General features: G+C 36.0%; 1 long non-coding RNA gene across 1 annotated transcript; it reads right to left on the bottom strand.

Annotated features, from left to right (window-relative positions):
* Nucleotides 1-1,781: 1,781 nt before the first annotated feature.
* On the bottom strand, nt 1,782-19,738 carry LOC137469563 (uncharacterized). Its single transcript, XR_010996586.1, has 3 exons — nt 19,470-19,738; nt 15,111-15,188; nt 1,782-3,282 (listed from the first exon to the last, which is right to left on the bottom strand). It is a non-coding gene; the product is annotated as an uncharacterized lncRNA (long non-coding RNA).
* Nucleotides 19,739-20,507: the final 769 nt, after the last annotated feature.

The raw sequence follows: 20,507 nt of genomic DNA, 5'->3' as shown, positions 1-20,507 counted from the left end.
GTGGTGCTTGCAGCTAATAGAACCCTCTGTCACCATTAGCTTCTTCAGGCTGCAGCTTCATTCTGACTTTCAAGATGCAGAAGACTTAAGGAACTAGAGGAATTTGTGAGGACTGCATTCTTGAAGTTATAGTGTGAGGTGAAAAGATGGTGAAGCTGGAACAGGAACTGGGAAAGGAAAAAAATAATACAGATGGAACAAGTCCTAAGCCTCAAAATAACATCCTTTGTCATTACTTAGAGAGTAAAACTGTATTCAGGTGGAAAGAAGCAAAGAAAACTAGGGAAACCAGGTGTAAAAAAGTGTAACAACAATCAGTTTCTAGAAAGACTATGACTAAGTTCCTGTCTTTACAGCAATAATTTAAAATCTTTATTAGCAGGTCATAATTTCTTTTATAGAATACTTTCTTTTAAAAAGGAAGAGGTCTTTTCTACTTCCTGCCCACCCATTCCCCCCTCCCCCCCCCCCCTCCCGAAAAAGGATACTTTAATAGGAAACTAAGAATTGACATGTTCTAAACACGTATACGTGGAAAGGAGTTATTGCAGTAATCACTGAAGGTACTGGTTACTTAAGGCAGCAATTGTCCCATTGTGTCTCCTGCATGACTGAAAACAGTCTTCACTTGCAGGAGCAGGCCCATGAGTTCCAGAGTTAACAATGAGCTTAGGAGGGAGGGAGCGAGGATTATGTGGGAATATGGAGAGTCAAACCATAATTCTGCCCTACCATGAATCCCAGCAATGCTATACTGTCATGAATAATAAATACTCCATCTGAGTCCAGATTAAATGCAGAGGTTTGTCCCTGTCAGGCAAGAGAAAGGTACTGAGACAAAACATAGTCTAGGAAAGCAGAAAATCTTTATCTACTTAGGCAAACTGTGTGTCCAGCATACTCATATTAAAGATAAGTTTTACATTTAAAATAACTAGTCTGTGACTAAAATGAAAGTCTAGGAAGATTACAAAGCGGTTTGAAGACAGTGACTTGTGCCAAATGTGTCTTAGGATAAAAAACTATTTTTTATAATTTCTTTAAGTGGAGCATTTCAATGTCAGTGTGTTCCCTTTCAAAATGGAATGGAACATTTTGATTGCTCAAATTGAAATTATTTTCTTCTGTGGAATGTCCTTCACATTATATAAAAGAGCAGAATTAGATGTAATTTATCATCTTCTACCTAAATGCATTCTTTTTTATTAGCAATGATTATTTAACATACATCTGTGAAAGTCCAATAAAATGTTGAGTGCTTTTGAAATTTCACAGAGAAAAAAAATGTGAACCCACTGAGTTTTATAAAAACAGGAAAGTCGTCTTCTGTTTGTTTCAAATGTATAAAAAAATGCTGTCATAATAATCCAGAGCAATTATTTGCAGCCTGTGTATTTTCCAGTTTTCAAGGAACACCATGGAGTCTAGTGAGTTCTCCAAGCTTTTGGTCTGAGAGCAAGAAACACCAGTTTCCAAGAGCTATCCAGAAAAATAAAAACACTAAAATAAAAACACATCCTCAGGGAGCAAGAGTTCTGGCACAAAAACTATCCTGGGGCAATCAACTGCATAAATGTAGCTAAGTATGTGCCATCTGTGAAGGAATTTGTCCAGCGAAATCAGCAGCAGTTCTCTTACAAAACACGCAATTGCTTCAGGATGTGATTCTATGCAGGTAAATTCAGGATATCTAAAGCTGTTGCCAGCCTGTTATCTTGAAATGTCTGAAATAGTGACTGCATTTTGTGTAGCAGGGTTTACTGCAGAAGCCATAACACAGAGAAGCTTCTCGATGTTTGTTCCAGCGTTCAAGTGACTTGTTTACCCCTGAACAGATGGTCATTCAACCACAGCATACATCAGCTGACACCTTTATTGCCCTAATAGGGATCAGGAAGAATCACTAACAGGTTTCTATCTTGTTAGCACAGTGGGATGTGCAGGCTACAGCATAATGCTGCTAAGTGCCAGAGGTATCAAACTAGATGGATCCACCAGGAGTGCAGCAAACTGATCTGCCTTGTTGTGTTGTCAGAGCCCTGGTCTTCTTTGCATTGGTACTGGATAAAAAAGGCTTTTATTTCTCTCCTAACAGGTTTACTGATCTGCAGTGTTTCTTGACTTTTCTTTGCTTTTACAGGGTTATATACTATATGTAGCTCAAACAGGGGCCACAAAAGTTGTGGGAAAGAGTATTCATTGCTTGAATGGGATTTGTTTGAATTACACCAAAAACAAAGATGGCAAGACTTGTGAAATGGGTAGAGGTGTCATTCCAATGGGAACTGCCAGGCCCCTGGGAGAAGGGAACAATAGTACTTTGTGTCACAGTGTGGGAGTGTACCATGGGGTTGTAGGCTGTAGCTGTAGTTGGGAGGGAAGGGAGAAATATGCACATCCAGAATCAAGAGCAAGACCTCAGGCTGAGGGATCTGCAACTGCTGTAGGTATACCACTACTCCTGGTGCACACAACACCAGAAGGAAAGTCAGGGTTCATAGTAGAGCCCTTTACACTCTGCCATTTGTAGTTCCATCTACATAGTGTGTTTCTTGGATCCAGAACAAGATTTGGGGCATCATGTTCAGCTTTTCAGAATGCATTAAATGTTGCAGTGCTTAGAACTGCTACAGCTGGCCCAAAGAAACAAAATGCTGGCATATCTGTGTGAGGATGCTTGGTCAACAATTTCACTTGTTTTGCTTAAAAAAGATACCTTCTATTGGTTTGCATTACCTGTTTGTGCAAAAGTAGACCTTTTCCTATAGCAATGGCTGATGCACAGCAGACTTCCAAACTAATAAAATTATTTGCCTTAATACATGTAATGGTTTTGTCCTCTTAAATGCAAAAAAGCAAAATGTTTTAGAATAAAATAAAAGAAAATTTATCCATCTTGTCTCTATTAAAGATCTGACCAGAACTACATACACAATGTTTGCATTGTTCTTGCCTTCTGTCCAAAGACATCCAGCAATTCCCATGACCATTTTCACATACTGCATTTCTAGCATCCATGTTTGTAGAAATGATGCAGCAAAAACAAAGTAGTATGTAAGTTCTGGCAATGTATGTGTCTGAAACTCTCTAAGTATTTATTTTTATGGTTATTCACTGTAATTAAATCCATTCAAAAGTAATTGGGCAGACAAATGCTGTATGCTGTAGTTTACTGCTTAGCTAAAAAGCAGGTACAGTACAGCCTGTGGTGCTTCTTCTGTCATCTGGAAAATGTCTCAGCTCCGAAGGTACGCCATTGAAGATATCTTTTGTCTGACACATCTGTCAAAATACAATTTGATTATTATTTACCTTTTTACTCTTATTAAAACAATAATCAAAATATAAGGAAAAAAAAACTATGGCAACTGTGAAAGTAGGATTTCCCTCACAGGTAAAATCTGCCCCAGAAGAATTCCAAGCACTGAAACTGTTTTAAGATTACTGTGTGCATCAAAGAGGAATATTTAATGCTTTTAATAATAAAACTGCATTCCAGAAACAGTTATATAACATATAAATGAGGAACACCAGCATTATCACCAGCAGTGACAATACAGTAGATTCTCCTAAAAAAAGTTCTCCTAAAAATATAAGAATTTTTCAAATCCATATAACTTGAACTTCAATCAAAAGAGCTGTGCTTTGATCCCACATTGCTGCTGCCACAGGGATGGTCTGGAGCCAGGGTAGTAAGGCACAGACAGCAGATCACTTCAATTTGTGCACCAGTTTAGGGGATGCTAATCTGATGCTGACATCTCCTTGAATTTTGATGGCACTCTTTTGAGTGACGTGACTCTAGGAAGCTTTCTGCATGTGTAGGATACTGAAAAAGAAAGAGCATTCTAAAATTTAATAACAGCAACGATATTTTCTAATTATTATTGCTGAAAAAAACAGAAATGGAATTAACAGATTTCAGTTCCAACATATTGTGCTTCATGACTGCCCCTTCTTAAAAAGAAAACATTTGTACTTTCATCCATTTATTTGATTTTGCTGAAGTACATCTCCCATCTACGAGTTGCAAACAGCTATGCTTTTATTCGTGCAATGCTAGTAAAATCATACTTCTGGGGCTTACTGACATCAGTACTTGATTTTCCATAAAAATACACAGGGCTTTTATTTTTGCAGTGTTGCTCAAAAAAGAAAATCTCTTCTCCAAGCCTTGTTAGCCCTATATGCATTAAAATTCTTCTACATGTATATTGACATGCACATTTTAGGATGTATTTCTTACTTTTCATTAATATAATTTATTGAAAGAATGTATGTTTTACACAAAGAGGATCCTCAGATAAAAATATATTTTTGTAGTTATTCCCATCAAAGCAACATGCCCACAGTTATGAAATATATTGTCTTTGCAGAATACGTGCATGGGGCTGATGTATTGGACAAAGTTTCCAAAGGAGACCTGTGTCTTTATGAAAAATTAGTTTTAGGATATCTCAGATGAGCTGAGAAACCATGTTTAGAGGACTGAATCAGATCCCTAGGAGGTTTGTTAAGTGATATCAATGTCACTGAAAATATTTGGATTTCCAGGTCACAAATTATTTTCTAAACACCAGCAAGCAATTAACAGTTGACAGAAATTTATTCAAGTGTCCAGTAGTAGTCAAACCTCCAAAAATTTTCACAAGGTTGAGGATACTGATGCATGGGCCTTACAGGAGGTCTGAGCAAGAGAGAGGACAAGGATAATAAAACCAGTGTCTTCTTTCTACCAGTTGCCAATTTGATAAATATCTCTTGGAGCTGCTGTTGGGTGTCAGGCAAAGTGTCTGAAGTGGGCAAAAAGTAATACCTCATATAAATAAAAATGAAACTCTCAGCATCTGACAAAAAATGCCTGCAGCGCAATACTTTCCAGTCATAACTGGAAGTCATCTCTTAGTAGAGAAAGGAAACATACTGAAAGACTTTTAGCCCTTTACCTTGCCACAGAAAATAAAAATAGCTTCATTCATGATAGAAAAACACTGGCATATGTAATATAAATTTTCTCTCAAAAAAGTATAATTTTAATGCAAAAGAAAGGCAGAAAGCAGCTGTAGGATTGTTTAGTATTCCAAACTGACTTGCCCACTTCAAAATGTCTGTTCTAAGTGAATATTTAGTAGTGCAGCTGGCATTGTTACTGATTGAAGAACTCCACTTATCACATTGAACATCTTACTATCTTGGAAAAAAACCTCTCGCAGCTTCCTACTCAATTTATCCATCATCTGAGCTCAAATTTCTTCTTTATTTACTTTTTCCCTCTTTTGGTTTTTTTCTTTTGTTTTCCTTCCCTCCCTTGATCTCCAATCTTGTTGCCTTCCCCCCTCTAATTTTCTTCTCCCTCTATTTTAACTTCTCCCTCCCTGACCTTCTCACCCTTCCTTTTACTCTTCCTCATCTTTATTTTTTAAAAGGTCTGAATATTTACTTTCCAAATAACAAAAGAAGAATAAAAAGAAACAGCTATGGAAAACAGACTTAATTAAATGATAACCATAAATTTTTAGAAAGCTTTCTAATAAGATAAGCCTCATGCAATGTTTTAGGGGCTAAGATGTAATTATTATGTGCAAACAACATCATCATTAGATCAAATTCTGAAGTAGTAGCTACTGCAACATGGACTTCAACAAAATGTGGTAATTTTTATGCATTTGAAAATAAGGTATTTTGCTTAGCACTAAGGTGATGATGGTGATGGAAGCAGGAGAACAGGATATATAAATCTAGAAGAGGCAGCAAAGTCTGAATTTTCAGAATATTAAATGACTCTCAAAAAGATTATATTCCAAAGGGCATAAGAGAAAAATATTTGTTAAATCTGTATCAGAATGGATTTTTTTTTCATGCTCAGTTAGTTGTGCATCATATTCTGCTTGTTCTGCTGTGTTTACATCCCCAAGAGCTCCAGAATGTTGCTCTTTTTAGCCCAAATCACACTGGAAATATCATTTGTATTTACACTGAGTCATAAAAATAAGCAACTAAATAAAACTATCAGGGACAGCCCTATCACCAGATACATGTCCTGTAAAGGTAAAATATGCATGCAGTACAGCATCCTGCACTTTAACCTTTAAATTTCAGATACAGATTATCTCAGTTTAAATAGTTTTTGTACATCAATATTCCTGTCTCTTCACCATATTCACTAATAAGTCTTGTATCATTAGAAATGGCATGCATTGATTCCTTCATGAAGCAGAGACCCATATTTAACAATAATTTCCATAGTAAACACACATGACGCACTCTAGGAATAGAAAAAAAATTCACGCTGATTCCCTTTTCCTTTATTTTTGTCCTTTTCTTTTTGTTAAACAGAGTGTGCTTCGTTAGCTGTCTGCTTACCCGTCTTGCTTTATTTTGACAGTCTACATATTATGCTATGCCTTAAGCCATTTTTCTTTTAATTTAAGTGTGGAACTAATATAAGGACCAAAAATGCAGCCTGTTTCTAAGCTCTCATTACTGCTGAATATAATCCAGAGGCAACCTGAAGACAAGTATTCGGCAACTCAGCAAAAATACCTCCTTTTTTCATGATAATTTTTTTGTACAGTACATTTTACTCCAATATTATTATTTCATAAGTTATAATAATATATTAAACAGGTAAATATAGAAATAATGCAACTTTAGTGTATCCAAACCCAACTTATAAACATTTGCTAGTGTATTTTATTTGAATGTCAAACAAGCAAACATTACTTTTACAAATGAGAGGTAGCAAAAGCAATATCTTCCCCAGAGAAATCAGCAAAAAATCCTTCTATGTCATCACCTACACTTCAGATGCAATTGCTAAAAATCCAGATTCTTTACAAGGGACTTGAGGTACTTGCTGTGTCCACCTTCTTGGACAGTATTGCATTTTATTCTGTACAATAGTGAAGTAACAGGTACAATAAAGCTCTGATTTTAGGAGTGTTTCTGGCATCTACCTTTCAACAGCTTTTAATTATTATTAAACCTAAATTTTATTGTAGAAAAGATGCATTTATCAACAGTCTACCCATCTTCTTAGATAATAGTCTTCTTTTGTGAAGTGGAATCATGGAACGTAAAAAGCAAGATCAATTGCTATTTTGGTGCAAATTATTTTAAGTAGATCCTACTTTTCCTAACTCTGCAGGCTGTACTTTCATTTCTACAGGAACAATTTCATTTTAGTGGTAGTTGTCTAATCAATGCAAATTCCAAATTTAAAGGATGGTTAGAATCTACTAATAAATCAGAATGGAAATACAAAGAAAAATAAATGTGTAGCCTTCATCAATACCTTTTCAATTTGTTTACTTTTTCTGTTGCTTAATTTTGAAGGTGAGGAAGTGTGTCTTTTCTGGAAGCTTCACTATATGAATCATCTTCACTAAAGAATTAAATTTTGTACTGTGGTATGAAAAATAAGACTTTCTTTTAGACAAAAGTAGAATATTGGTTACATCTTTTCTCTAAATTACACAGCTATGTGCTTTTGAAAACAGAATTCTAATCTAAAACCCATTCATTATGTGAGCAGATCTGTGCTTTAATTGCTATAGCAATACCAAATGCTGCACTTGCTTAGAGGCAGAAGATTCTGTGGACAAAAGTATATTTTGCTTCAGGGTGAGACTGCAATGTAAACAATTTAAATTCCTTTTTTTTTTTTTGTATTTCTGTTTTCTATTCTTATGTTGTGTTTTTAATTTCTGCCAGGTTTTTCTGTGTACTTTCCGTAGTCATCTTGAAAAATCAACAGTGTAACAAAAGAAATATTTTTTTTGTCCACACTTAGGAGAAATGTCAATTGCATTTTGTAAAGTTATTTCATATAGTAGTTTGAATCTAGAGGGTAGAATTACAAAACACAGATTACTGTGTTTCATTATTTACAAAGTTTGCTTTTCAGTAGCTAATGAACTCAATAAATCAGAACCCCTCCCCATAATCTCAGAAGCCAGGCAGTATTGCTGCCACTGACAACCAACTTGGGGAGGAAATATTGCTAGTTGTTCTCCTGGGTACTCAGCGCCCACGGGCTGTGACCTCCCTGAACAATGACAGTAGCCTCGTATGGCCAGTCCAGTATGATACTGGTGCAGGGTGCTCAGCAAAGGTGACCCTGAGGATGCTCAGTGAACAGAAATGGCTGCAGCACAGGTAGGTGCTGGGTTGGCAGGATGGCTCCAGAAGACAAAGTGGCACTGGAGAGGATAATTCTGCCCTGGAAAATCACTACCCCGTCGGTGTGCTCAAGCAGGGCAGTGACAGGGAGGTGCTGAGAGCTTCTGGAGCATGCTTTGGTCTGCATTGTAAAAGACAAAGCTTCCCTGGGGACAGTAATCCAGACTAGCTTGAGCACACTGCAGCACAGCTGTCAGTGAGCAGCAGTGTGCACTGTGGGGAGGGCAGAATACAGCTTTCAACCCACCAGTACATGCCAGGGACACATGCTGCTCCAGCAACTGGAAATCTTGACCATTTAACCCATTGTGGGAGTTGGAAGCAAACTCTCAGCAGCATTTTCTTCTCTCAGAGAAATTCATTCCCTCCAGAGCAATAAAAGCAGGAGTAAGACATCCAGAAGGGGCTGTGGATGTGGAAGGAGTAGTATAAATTCAGCCCACATTCTTCCAGAGACCAGGCCATAATTCTGACTGGCTCATACATCTTCTTTTGTTTGTTGGTTTTTATTCTCCAGCAGCTCTGTGGTGACAGTTCAATTCCACCAGGAAGATCAAGGGACACTCAGTGTCACTGCACAGCAGCATGACTCACAGGAGCCCGACCATTTTTTGGCCTGTTGCCTGTCCTCACCTGGTGCCTGCAAAACCTCTCAGCCACATCTCACTGGCACAGCCTTCTCCTGCTGCATGCCATCAGTCCCAGCTCTGAACATTGAGAGAACCCAAGGAGCACAGCTGGAACACAAGAGCCTGTACCAGCCATGGGCCTGTAGGTACACGGGTGTGAATGATCCTCCTGCATGTTGGCATGGATGGGCAGGGCCCTGTGAGGGCAGGATGAGGGCAGGAAAGTAGGGAGAGGTACGGGCAGTGTTAGAGTAGGGTGCAGTCTTTGCTGACAGGCCTGTTTCAGTGTGGGGTTTGGAGCAAATGCCCAGAGAAGCTGCCAATACTCTATCCCTGGCAGTGTTCAGGTGAGGTTGGATGGATCTTCGAGCTTCCTGGTCTGATGGAAGGTATCCCTGCCCACTGCAGAGAGGTTGAAACTAGTGATCTCTAAGGTCCCTTCCAATCCAAGCCATGATTCTATGATTCTAAATAGGAATAAAGTAGCCTGTACTGAAATTCTGTATGCTGTGGATAGATTGCTGTAGGTACTTGTCAGGATTTGCTTGCTTGGAATGACTCTGAAATTGTAAAAGTCTTTGTTCCCCTAGCCCAGCAGCTGAAGAAGAGGTCTGGAATGCGTGAAGTCGAGTTTTCAAGGTTGTTTATTTTTTCTTATCTAAAACTTTCCCTCTCTGACCTTCCGAGGTCTGCCGAGTACAGAAGCCATAGCAGTCTCCCCTGAGCCTTGTGCGACTCCCACATTATATACTCAAATTTACGTGTTGCATGTTTACAGATTTTGTGCCAATTCCCACCACCTATGTAAGACAATGAATCTCTACCTTAAACCAATAGAAAAGTGTCACCATCACACGGAGATGTGGAGGACAAGAAGAAGAAGGCTAGGACACACCCAGATTCCTCCATCTTGTACCTCTGAATTACATTCTAAAAACTCCAAAATTCTACTTTTCCACCCTGTGTCAGTTCGCCTATTACACTACTCAAACCCTTTTGGCTTGTAATTCCTCATATAGAGTTGGCAGCCTCTCCCACAGGCTAAAATCAAAGCCACAGGTGTTTTTGACTTCTTGCCAAGGTCCCCAAGTCCCTTGCCAGGGTCTCGAGACAGCCAGGGCAGCCAGAGGAATGTCCTGGACTCTGACAGGTACTTATGGTAACTGACATGCATCTGCATACGTCTATATTTGAAGTCATTTACTAATGAAATGTAGCAATAAGCAACCTGATTACCTTCAGATCCTTTGAATGGTGGTTGCCCACACTGAATAGAATGTGCTAAAATTGTAAACTGAAGCCCTTCAATACATAGAAAAATTCACTGTTACACTGTAACTTATTTTCCCAGAATAATTTCTTTCATAATAGTATTTATCTTTAGGAAAAAAATTCATGACCAAATAGCAGTTTTCTGATTAAATGACAGGTTAAAAATAACTTGTCCTCTGTTACACTAGTACAGTGAAAACTGAAGAAAACAGTAGAACTCAAGAGATTTTATAATGTTTAAATATGAGTGTATGTTTTAAAGATATAACTGCTATATAAGAAAAAAAAGTCACAGTTTTCCTCACTTGAAAGATTTGTATACATTTTTACAAATGAATAAAACAAAAGGTCTGTTGAAAACTGCAGTCTCTATTAATTGCCGGGGGGGAAAAAACATTTTCTAATTAATTTCTAGAATCTGACAGGACTCTTTTAAGCCTAGTTCTTTAACAGGCTACTGTCAGAGACAGACAGCTGAGATAAGTGGACTCTAATTGGGAAAGATAGATAGGCACCTCCAAAGGTAATTACAGCATCCTAAAACTGACCTCCAATTTTGATGACTCATTCTCAAAGTGTTTCCTTTGACCATAAATAAAAACACGGACAAATAACTTGGGTTTAGGGACCTGATACATTTCAGATCAGAAAAATTAATCATGTCCTTATATTGATATCATATGTGAAGTTTAGACTCTTAAAAAGAGAAAAATACATATAATCTTAAGTGAGACACTTAGCTAGTAAAATGCTTTTGTTTATGTAGCACTTGGAGTAGGTTAACTTTGACTTAAGAAATTTTTATCTGCTTACTTTCTACTCAAAATGTAAAGTATGTCATCTAATTCTCCTGGGGAAGAAAAAAAAATTTTGAACAGAAAAAAATTGATAGACTTCACACATACACAGACATTCAGATGTATATCTTAATTTCCAGTGTTGCTTCCTCAATAGCCAGGGGAGGAAAGGATTTTGTTTGCACAAAAAGTCAAGTCTTTAGATCTGCTGTGCTTGCTTTGTACAGATAATCACTGTAAATAACCAGTAGAGAATATTCCCTGTGCAAAATCCTGAACTGGCATACAGATACCATAATTTCTACTTTTTTTTCAAATAGTTTTAAACCTCAAAGATAGTGGAATGAAATAGCAAAGAAAAATTATTTTAAATCCCCATATTTTCAGATACTAGATCAATAACTTTAGCTGCACGAGCAGAGTAGGATTAACAATATTGTTTAGTTTTATTTTAGATTAGGAATCTGCAACCACTGGCATCCTGATCTGATCCCTAGATTTGGAAACCATAGTAGGTACCTATCATTCATCTTTCTGTCCTAGGTTTACCATCCTGAAATTATGAACTAAATAGAATTAATCAGAAAATTAGGAAAGAAAATTTGTACTGGGCCGATGTTATTATGCTGTGTTCTGCTCTGTTTATTGAAATACCGCCATCTTCATTATAATATTCTTCTGAAATTTATAAATCAGTACTTACCATTAAAACAACCAAAACAACTAAAATATAATGTTTGATTTCAAAGTGTTTTATGTAAAGCTTCTCATTGTCCAAATGTTCATCTATTTTTCATCTTATTGGCTTTAATTCAATTCCAAGTCATGATTATCCATTGCATTTAAATGTTTACCTAAAGACTTATGCTGAATCCTTAGTATTCTGTTCAGTTGAGTGCTTCTTGCTGTGGGAGGTGTATCTTGTTTTGGTTTGGTTTTATTTGCTGCTATTTCATTCTTTTTATTTCAATGATCTTCATTCAGGTGAAAAATAGCAAAAAAAAAATTCAATAATATTTCCTTTCAATAATACCAGTAGCCTCTTGCAAAAACACTCTAAAAAAGCAATTATTGAGACAATTTTAATTTCATTGTATTTTAACATAAATTTTTTTCTAAAATTGTTATTCTATTGCTAAGTCTATTGGCACAAAGGGTTCTTTTTGGCTATTGTTTCAGACTTTATTTTTTCTTTTAAGAAAATTGTCCACTTAAAACTATTATTAACCTTTCTACTCTTAAGAAACATTTAACTACCATTGAAACATTTAACTGGATATGTTAATTACAGGAATGTGTCCCTGTCCTGATTTCATTTGAGACAGAGTTACTTTTCTTATTAGTAGCTGGTACAGTGCTTTGTTTTAGATTTAGGATGAGAATGTTGATAACACACTGATATTATGGTTGTTGCTGAGCAGTGGTCAAGGACTCATCAGTTTCTCACAGTGTCCTACCAGCAAGGAGTCTGGAAGTCACAAGATGTTGATAGGAGATGCAGCCACGACAGCTGACCCAAACAGGCCCAAGGGGTAATTTCATACCATATGGCATAATGCTCGACTGTGGAGAAAGCTGGCTGGGTATTGGCCATTGGGTGCTGAGGTGATGCAATGCATATTGCTTGTTCTGTATTTTCAAATTCTACTATTACTGTTCTTCTTTTTGTTGTTAATAATATTATTAGTAATAATAATAATGCTGGTTTTATTGTTGCTGGTTTTGTTATTATTATTTTCCCTTTTTTTCTGTCTGATTAAACAGCCTTTATGTCAAGCTGGGGGTTTTAGGTTTTTTTTTTTTCTGATTCTTTTCCCCATTCCACTGTGAGTGGGGAGTGCAGAAACAGCTGTGTGTTGAGCTGCCTGCTGGATTACTAGCTAGGGGAGGGTTAAGCAGTGGGGAAAAGTAGACAGGAAATTAGTTGAAGCATCACAGCTTTTTGGTCATATTTCAGGTGTTCTCTTAGGTGCTTGACTGAATTGAATCTGTGCTTTTGTACTTCTTCTGTGTACTATATTTGAAGGAAGACTTGCAGGAGCATGAGGAGGAATTCTCACAAAGAAGCAAAATTAATATATGGAGTTTCAGATGGACAGACCTCATTTCAGGGGTTATGTCTTCTCCTGAACAATTTATTAGACAACATTAATGCCCTGATGACCAAAGAGTGTTCATTGTTGCTGGTTCTTTCTGCAGCATTATGGCACTAGAAGTACTTATTTCATTCCAGAAGCAGCTGCAGAGCCAAAAGAAAAAAACAAACAACCAAACAAACAAAACCAACAAGAAGCAAAATCTCTCTATTTTGGATCTATCAGAAGAGTTAGCTAGTACCAAAATACCTGCAGATGATCCCATTAGACCTATGCATACAGAAAGAGTTAAATAACTTACTGTATGTCTTAATCTCATTTTTAGCCCTATAGACCTCACCCACTGACCCTTTTCTTTTGAAACTGAAGGCACTATCACTGCTCTATCTGTAATTCGTCTGCTCAGTGGGTAATTAGGTTTGCACTCACAAATGTATTGGGATTACATTGAGGGGATACACTGAGGGTCAAGTCCTGCTTGAAAAACTTAATTTATGATGAAGTCACTCACTTAGCTGATCAAGGGAAGCTAGTTGATCTAATTTATTTTGGATTTCAGTAAAGCTTTTCATAATGTCTCTCACAGTCTTTCTTATGGACAAAATGTCCAGCAGACAGCTGAATAAACACATCATATGATGGGTGAGCAACTGTCTCACAGGTCAGGCACAAAAGACTACAGTAAATTTTTACATCAGGCTGGTGACCAGACACTACTAGGGTCCTGTAGGGCTCCATTTTAGGGCTAGTTCTCTTCAATGTCTTCATAAATGTCTTGGGATGCCGTACTTGAAGGCATGCTAATTAAGCTTGCTAATGACACTGAATTGGGAGGAGCTGTAGGCCCCTTTGAAGACACTGAGGCCCTGCAGAGAGATCTTGACAAATTAAAGGGTTGGGCAGCCATGAGCAATATGAAGTTTATCAAGAGCAAATGCTGGTTTCTGGTTCTATGATCATGGTTGTGAGCATTCTGTCCTCATCCCTGCGAATGTGCCTGCATTAATATAGGAGAGAACTTGTTATTCCAGAGATAAATACCTTTTAAGTTATGTATATGTTAATATATTGGGTCTCAGCTGGTCCACAAGTCCTCTAAATACTTTAGTAGAGTTTTTTTAAATGTTTAGTGCAGATGCTGGCAGAAAAAAAATGCTAGTTTCCTTATTAATAAACATCTCAGGGAGCTGTCCTTCATCCTGTAAAATAAAATCAGAAAATAATGTGCTATCCAAAAGCTCTCAGCTGTTTATCTCCATAGTTTTCTAGTGCATTTTGAGTCATAAACTAAGAAAGTACCTATCCAGAATTTCTATGTGGGAAAACAGGGACAATATATGATATTTTTATATTAGGTCTACAGCAGAAAGAATCTTTTTGCAACCAAGAGCAAGAGAATGTATAAATATTCTAATTAGAGATCTAAGTTTAGGATAGCTATCTTGACAGTACAGATGTGTGACTGAGTCATTTTAAAATCTAAGTGTTCATTGCTGTTAAATCTATATACTCATTCCTACTTTTATAACTAATCAAGTTGACATTTCACGTTTGAGACATGCAGATTTGAAGTCTGTCTGCTGACTCCTTTAAAAGTGTAATAGTTGTATGATTAAACATTTCAGGGGGATTAAAAATGTTCATGCTCTATGCCATGTTATCAGAACTTAAATGAGTGCTTAAAAAACACAGTACGATTGTGGAGTTAAAATGCAGGGTTTCTTTAACATCTGCATACAGAATTGAAGTAAATAATAAAAAATAAAATCTTAATGTTTCTTAGTTAAGAAAGTAATTCAGATATAATAAAACACCATAATAATTTTGTTTCATTCCCACTGACCTAGCATACAATATCATAATGAAATAGAGTAACACCTAGTTAAAGAGTTTGAAAGACCTTTTATGTCAGATACAGTTTTGAATCTTGAAAATATCTATATAATCTATTCATCCAGGGCATCACTATTTTTGCTCTTTTACATTTTAGTTAAAAAAACAGAGGGGATCCTGACTACTATAAGACTTGTTCCATCTAAAAATTGCAGTGCTAGATATTTTTTCAAGTCAAGTGATCTTGTTAAAAGTTTTATGTCTTGGATATGAGCAGAAAAATCTTAACATGACTGACTTACCTAAAAAATCTGATGATAAATTTTCTTGATTTATAGATAAGAAACAGCACATTGATGCTTTTCATTCTAGGTTTTATTCTGAAATGGAATTAAAGGAATTAGTCCCTTAACTTGGTAATGGTTCACTGAAATTAGTGTCCACCAAAGTACAGGTACAGTATCCGACTGCTGGTTCTGTTGCTGTTAAATTCTAGCTCCAAAGGGATGATTCTGAGTTTAAGGTTATAAATTTCATGTTTTTTCACAGGAGAATAGGCAGGTAGAGTAGGCATAAATTAATATAAATACTCCTCTTGTTTTAATAACTGTAAACATGTTTCAATTTCAACAAATAACACAAGTGTTACTATAAGAAAAGCTAAGTTATTTTATATTAGAAAATTAACAAAAACCCTTAGAAATCCCTGATGGTAAATTATAACTTTTGATTATGTTATATTGTATCTATACTATAATAAATTTAGGTTAGACCTTCCTTCTGCTTTCCTTCATTCACCTATTGTTCAAACCAGAAAGATGATGTGACTGGTGTACTTTTTTCAAACATCCCATGTATGCATGAAATAGGAAGTTTCAAAAAACATACTAGGAAACTCCTTGCATTCAACCTGATTTATATCTAGGTGCTCCAGGTACAAAATTGTGTTTGGCAATAGATGAAAGAGAAGATGGTGACATGTTAAAATATGTCTGAACAGCTGTATGACCAGCCAGTAGCAATGTAATGCTGTGATGCCACCTTCATTCAGATGTAATGAGATGGCAGCTGAACCTTTAGTCTCATCTGAGGCTGCTGCATGTCCCTGTACAAATATCTAAATATAAGCATAAAGCTTTCTGTTACAGTTAGCGCTAACATGCACTTGAAACCTCATGGAAAATAACACAAACCTCATTTTTGTATTTATTAATAAAAACCTGTTAGAAAACATAAAAATATCCCCAAGTAAATTCTTCAGCAAGGAAGATGAAATCATCAATATCACATTACACCTGAAAAAGAAACCCTGTCGTTAAAATCACTCTGCTGGTTGAGAACTGGCAACACTGGCAGCTGTGACTCTTCCCAAAACTAAAACACTCAATCTTAGACTCAAAGGGGGAATACAAAGATGAGCACAACAGCAAAGAAAGGAGAATTTACTAGGAAGTTTTTATGGAACAGCTTTAATTGCTTATTATTAATATTTTCCACAATACTATTACTTTAGTTATTTTCTTGTTTTTTTTTCAAGTAATTAAAAATAATTGCTTGATTTGGCAGATATGATTTTCATCTTCTCTTTGGTAAATTACCAACTTGCTTTTTTTTTTTTTTTTTTTTTTTTTTTTTTTTTTTTTTTTTTTTACAAATTTTTAGTGTTGCAAATACACATCATATTTTACATGGTCTGGGACATGTTCTATCTGCCTGGTTCGTCATACCCTGTGCTGCATAGGTAAATTACGTCAACCAAGCTACGTAGTCACTGATCTCATATAGGAATATATACGTAATACATACAGTCTTATATTACATGCATTCTGCATCTAAAATGAGACCAAAATCTCACACAATATCCATGACTTTTGAAAGAAAGCACTTCTGCAAACACAGTCGCAGGTGATTTATGTTATTTACTGTCAGTTTTTTAATTATACTCCTCTTACATGCAAAGGACAGTTCCTTATTCTTCCCACAACATTCTCTTTTGTACACAATTCAATCCTTAGACTTATATGGTCTAAAACTGAACACCAAATTATCAAAATAGTTAAGGAATTTCATTCCTACAATGGATTTAGTCTTCCTTGTATTGCATACAGCATTCATCTTTGTCTCATCTTCCCCTTTCACTAATGCCACCTAAGAACACCCTCATGCCACCCATTTCTACAAACTGCTGTTGTAACCTGTGAAATAGCCTGACAGAAAATATACTAGGTGGCAATCATAGAGGTAGCAGAACTGCTGAACAATGTACAAAAAATAAATAATTTTGAAGTCTTCTTTCTCTGGAGGGCTCTGTTAAATATGGGAATTAAATAGCAAAAGGATAATATAAAATGGTAATATCATTCTGGGTAAGAGTTGACTCTAGGACAAGCTCTGAACAGTACATGTGTTAAACTGAACACCTCCACTTGTACACACATACACCCACATTCCCACGCACTGACACTTATGAAAGTTACTGACATGTATTCCTGTATCATCTAAGATTTACCCTTTATTTTGTGTATGCTAATGTGGGTAAAACATAAAGGTGCACTTTTAAGAATTTTGAAGAGTCTTTTAAATCATTGTGTTTTAAAGAATCTGTGTTTAATTTTTTCCTTTCTAAGTCTCTGCATCATAAATATGCTGCCTTTTAGGATGTCAGTCTCCTGACATCTAGAACACAGTGTCTGGACTTTGAAAGAGATACTGATTTTATCAAGCTATATAGTAATAAACAAAGAAGACCTCATAGACCTATCCTTGATGATGTTGACACTAACTCATAAAATCAATTCTTTTCAAAACTAACAAATTATTAGACCATAGTCATAATTTTTCTCCACCAAGGGTTTTGAGTCATTTAGCTGTACCATGTGATTTTCATTACTGTTAAATATAGTTAGCCCTTGTGGATAAATGAAGATGGAAAATGCACAATACAAAAGAGATTTTTCATAGTCTGAAGATATGAAAGCAATAATCCTATTTAATTTAGAAAGATATTGGTCTGGACTGAAGTTTTCTCTCTAAATTTGGCAGTCATTGAGCTTGTGGACACTTCTCTGTTTTTGCTAAATACCTTTATATATAATATGTTTTAAATAGTTGTATGGCTACTCCTCTTTCAGGAGTAGGGTAAAGGACAAAGAGAATGTCCTAGGGCCAGCCTTAACCATAGAAAAACCCTAGCACTTGACAGGTAGGTAGATTGGAATGGATGAAGCAAATGCAGGGTTTTTATAACCTATGAAGAGATGGAAGACCAACTTCTCATAACCTCCCCCTTACAGTAACTGTATTGCTGGGCATGGGTTAGATTTTGCTGCTCTTTAATGATTTATATCAAGGAACAATCTTTAGCACGGGAAATCTTTACACACAGTTTTTGTTTTCAGCAAGAGAATTCAGGTGAAGTTAAAGCTGATATAGGTGAATCAGTCAAAGCTGATATAGGTGAATCACTGCGCTGAACAAAAAAAGAAATAAAAAAGTAAAGAAAAAAGTTAAGAAACAAGTACAAAATATTCAGCCTGTACTCTTTTAGAAAGGCTCTTCAAAATAAATATAGGAAATTCTTGAGCAGGTTATCTTCCTCTGAAAAATTTGAAAATGGATCATGAAATATATAACATATGGAGATGGAAACTCAAAACCTGCATGAAGTTTAGAGGGCACTATGGTACTTTCTTAGTTGTTCAAGACATTCCAATAGACTCTCTAAAACCTGAATAAATCAGAATTAAATAAGAGAGTATAATCATGCTTTGATATAAATAAACTGCATGCTCTTGACCATATTTCATCTTTACAGATATTATTATTATTATTTATTATATAAATAATATAAACATATTGTCATTGTTGTGCAAACACAGTTTAAGCAGCGTTATTTCATCCCTACTAAATTTACTTGTACTCTGAAGGGTTTTAAAAAAATATAAGTTACTGTTATTTTTTGAGTTTATATCTTCCAACTATCTCCATGTGTTTTCTCTAATTATGCTTCCATTAGATTCCATTGCAGAAAGAACTCTGTACTTAATTTTATGAAGACCCTACTTACTGTCTAGAAATAAAAATCTTTTTGTTATCTCCAAGATGGAGTAAGAAGCTTTCAATTGCAAAATAGCAATCAATGATGAATAAATAATCTGAATATTTACTTTGTTCATCACTGATGTTCTCCAGTGATACTTAAATGCCACTGAAGTGTGTGGTTAAGAAACAACTTTCTATAAACATAATTATCCATAAATAGCTAAATAGATGACTCTGCATTGCTATATAAATAAAACTCCCTTTTCTTGTCCAAATAATCATGTTTTCATACTGTAAGACCATTAACAAAAAATGTTATCAAAATTATTACAAATTTACCAACCTCTCATTTAGGGTTTCACTCAACTTCAGGACTTTGCAAACTAGAGCTAAGAAGATTTGTGGCACATCTATACTGACATGGAAAACAGAGCAAGGAACTGATCTCATACTATTGCCAGTTAAGTATTATTGTGTTTCCTTCCTCTGTTTTGGACAAACACAAATAGGTTTGTCCAAGTTTGGATATAAGAACCATTATGGGGATTGGTCCCTCTACAGACTGTTTCCAAATAGTAAAATGGCCAAGATTGCCCCAGTTTCAACGGTTTGTATCTTACCTATTACTTCAACAGAATCCAGAATCCTTCAACCAGATAAGCTGGACTCTTACCTTTAATTACCCCATATATCCACATCTCTCTCCTTCCATCTTGCAAAATTGAGTCTGAAGTTCATAATTTATAGATACTAAAGTGTTTGGGCTGCAAGAGAAAACAAAACAGAAAAAACACCAGCAAGACAATCTTCTCTCAGCTTTATAAAGACATGTGTCTCTCCCTCTCTTTTGTTTACAGCACAGACACAGTCTCCATGTCTTCTTCTGTCTTCTTATTTTGGATGTATCACATCTGAAATGAAAATTCTGCTGAACTTCAACCAAAGTTTTCATTTTAAAAGTAAAGGGGGAAGAAAATAACATCCACCCCAAAACCCCCAAACCAGCACCAAGCCCAAACAAGCTTTTAAGACTACTAAATCAATATCCTTTAATTAGAAGGCTTTTTCTCATTTCTCTGAGAGTTATATTTAAAGTTAATGTCTTTGTATTGAAGGGAGAGATAATTCAGTCCAATCTACTGCTTGAGTCAGGACCAACGAAGATCAATCTTTATTCAGGCAAAGTAGGAACTACTCCAAGGGTGGAGATTGCACAGCCTGGGTTTTGATGTGCTCCTCCAAGAAAACTTTGACCGTTTTCTTGTAATCACACATCAGGTAGCTGAAGAACACAATTAAAACCCCCTTGGCTTTCTCTTCCCTAGTCTCAACAAATCAAGATGAAGTTCAATAATGGCTATGGGATTTGTTCCTTGTAGGAACCTCCAATTGAAATAAAACAGGAAGAGGTCTTTAAATAAATGTGCAAGAATATTTGGTTGAAATTTGCAAGGAAAATTGTGAAAAACATTCACACAAGCCCCAAGACCTCTTTTGCTCTATTGATAGTTCTCTATGCCATTTAAATGTAATTGGAATAGTTTACACTGTCAGTATGATGGAAATAAGTCCCACTGTAAATGATAATATTTCATTTTAATTTTCATCTTAACCTACCTCAGGTGATTGAAGAAGCTAGTAGTCATTCTGAAATGAGA

The sequence above is a fragment of the Anomalospiza imberbis genome, chromosome 2, assembly GCF_031753505.1.
Source record: "Anomalospiza imberbis isolate Cuckoo-Finch-1a 21T00152 chromosome 2, ASM3175350v1, whole genome shotgun sequence".
Taxonomy (NCBI): domain Eukaryota; kingdom Metazoa; phylum Chordata; class Aves; order Passeriformes; family Viduidae; genus Anomalospiza; species Anomalospiza imberbis.
The sequence above is the reverse complement of the archived record's forward strand: the minus strand, read 5'-3'. Positions and strand labels throughout refer to the sequence as shown.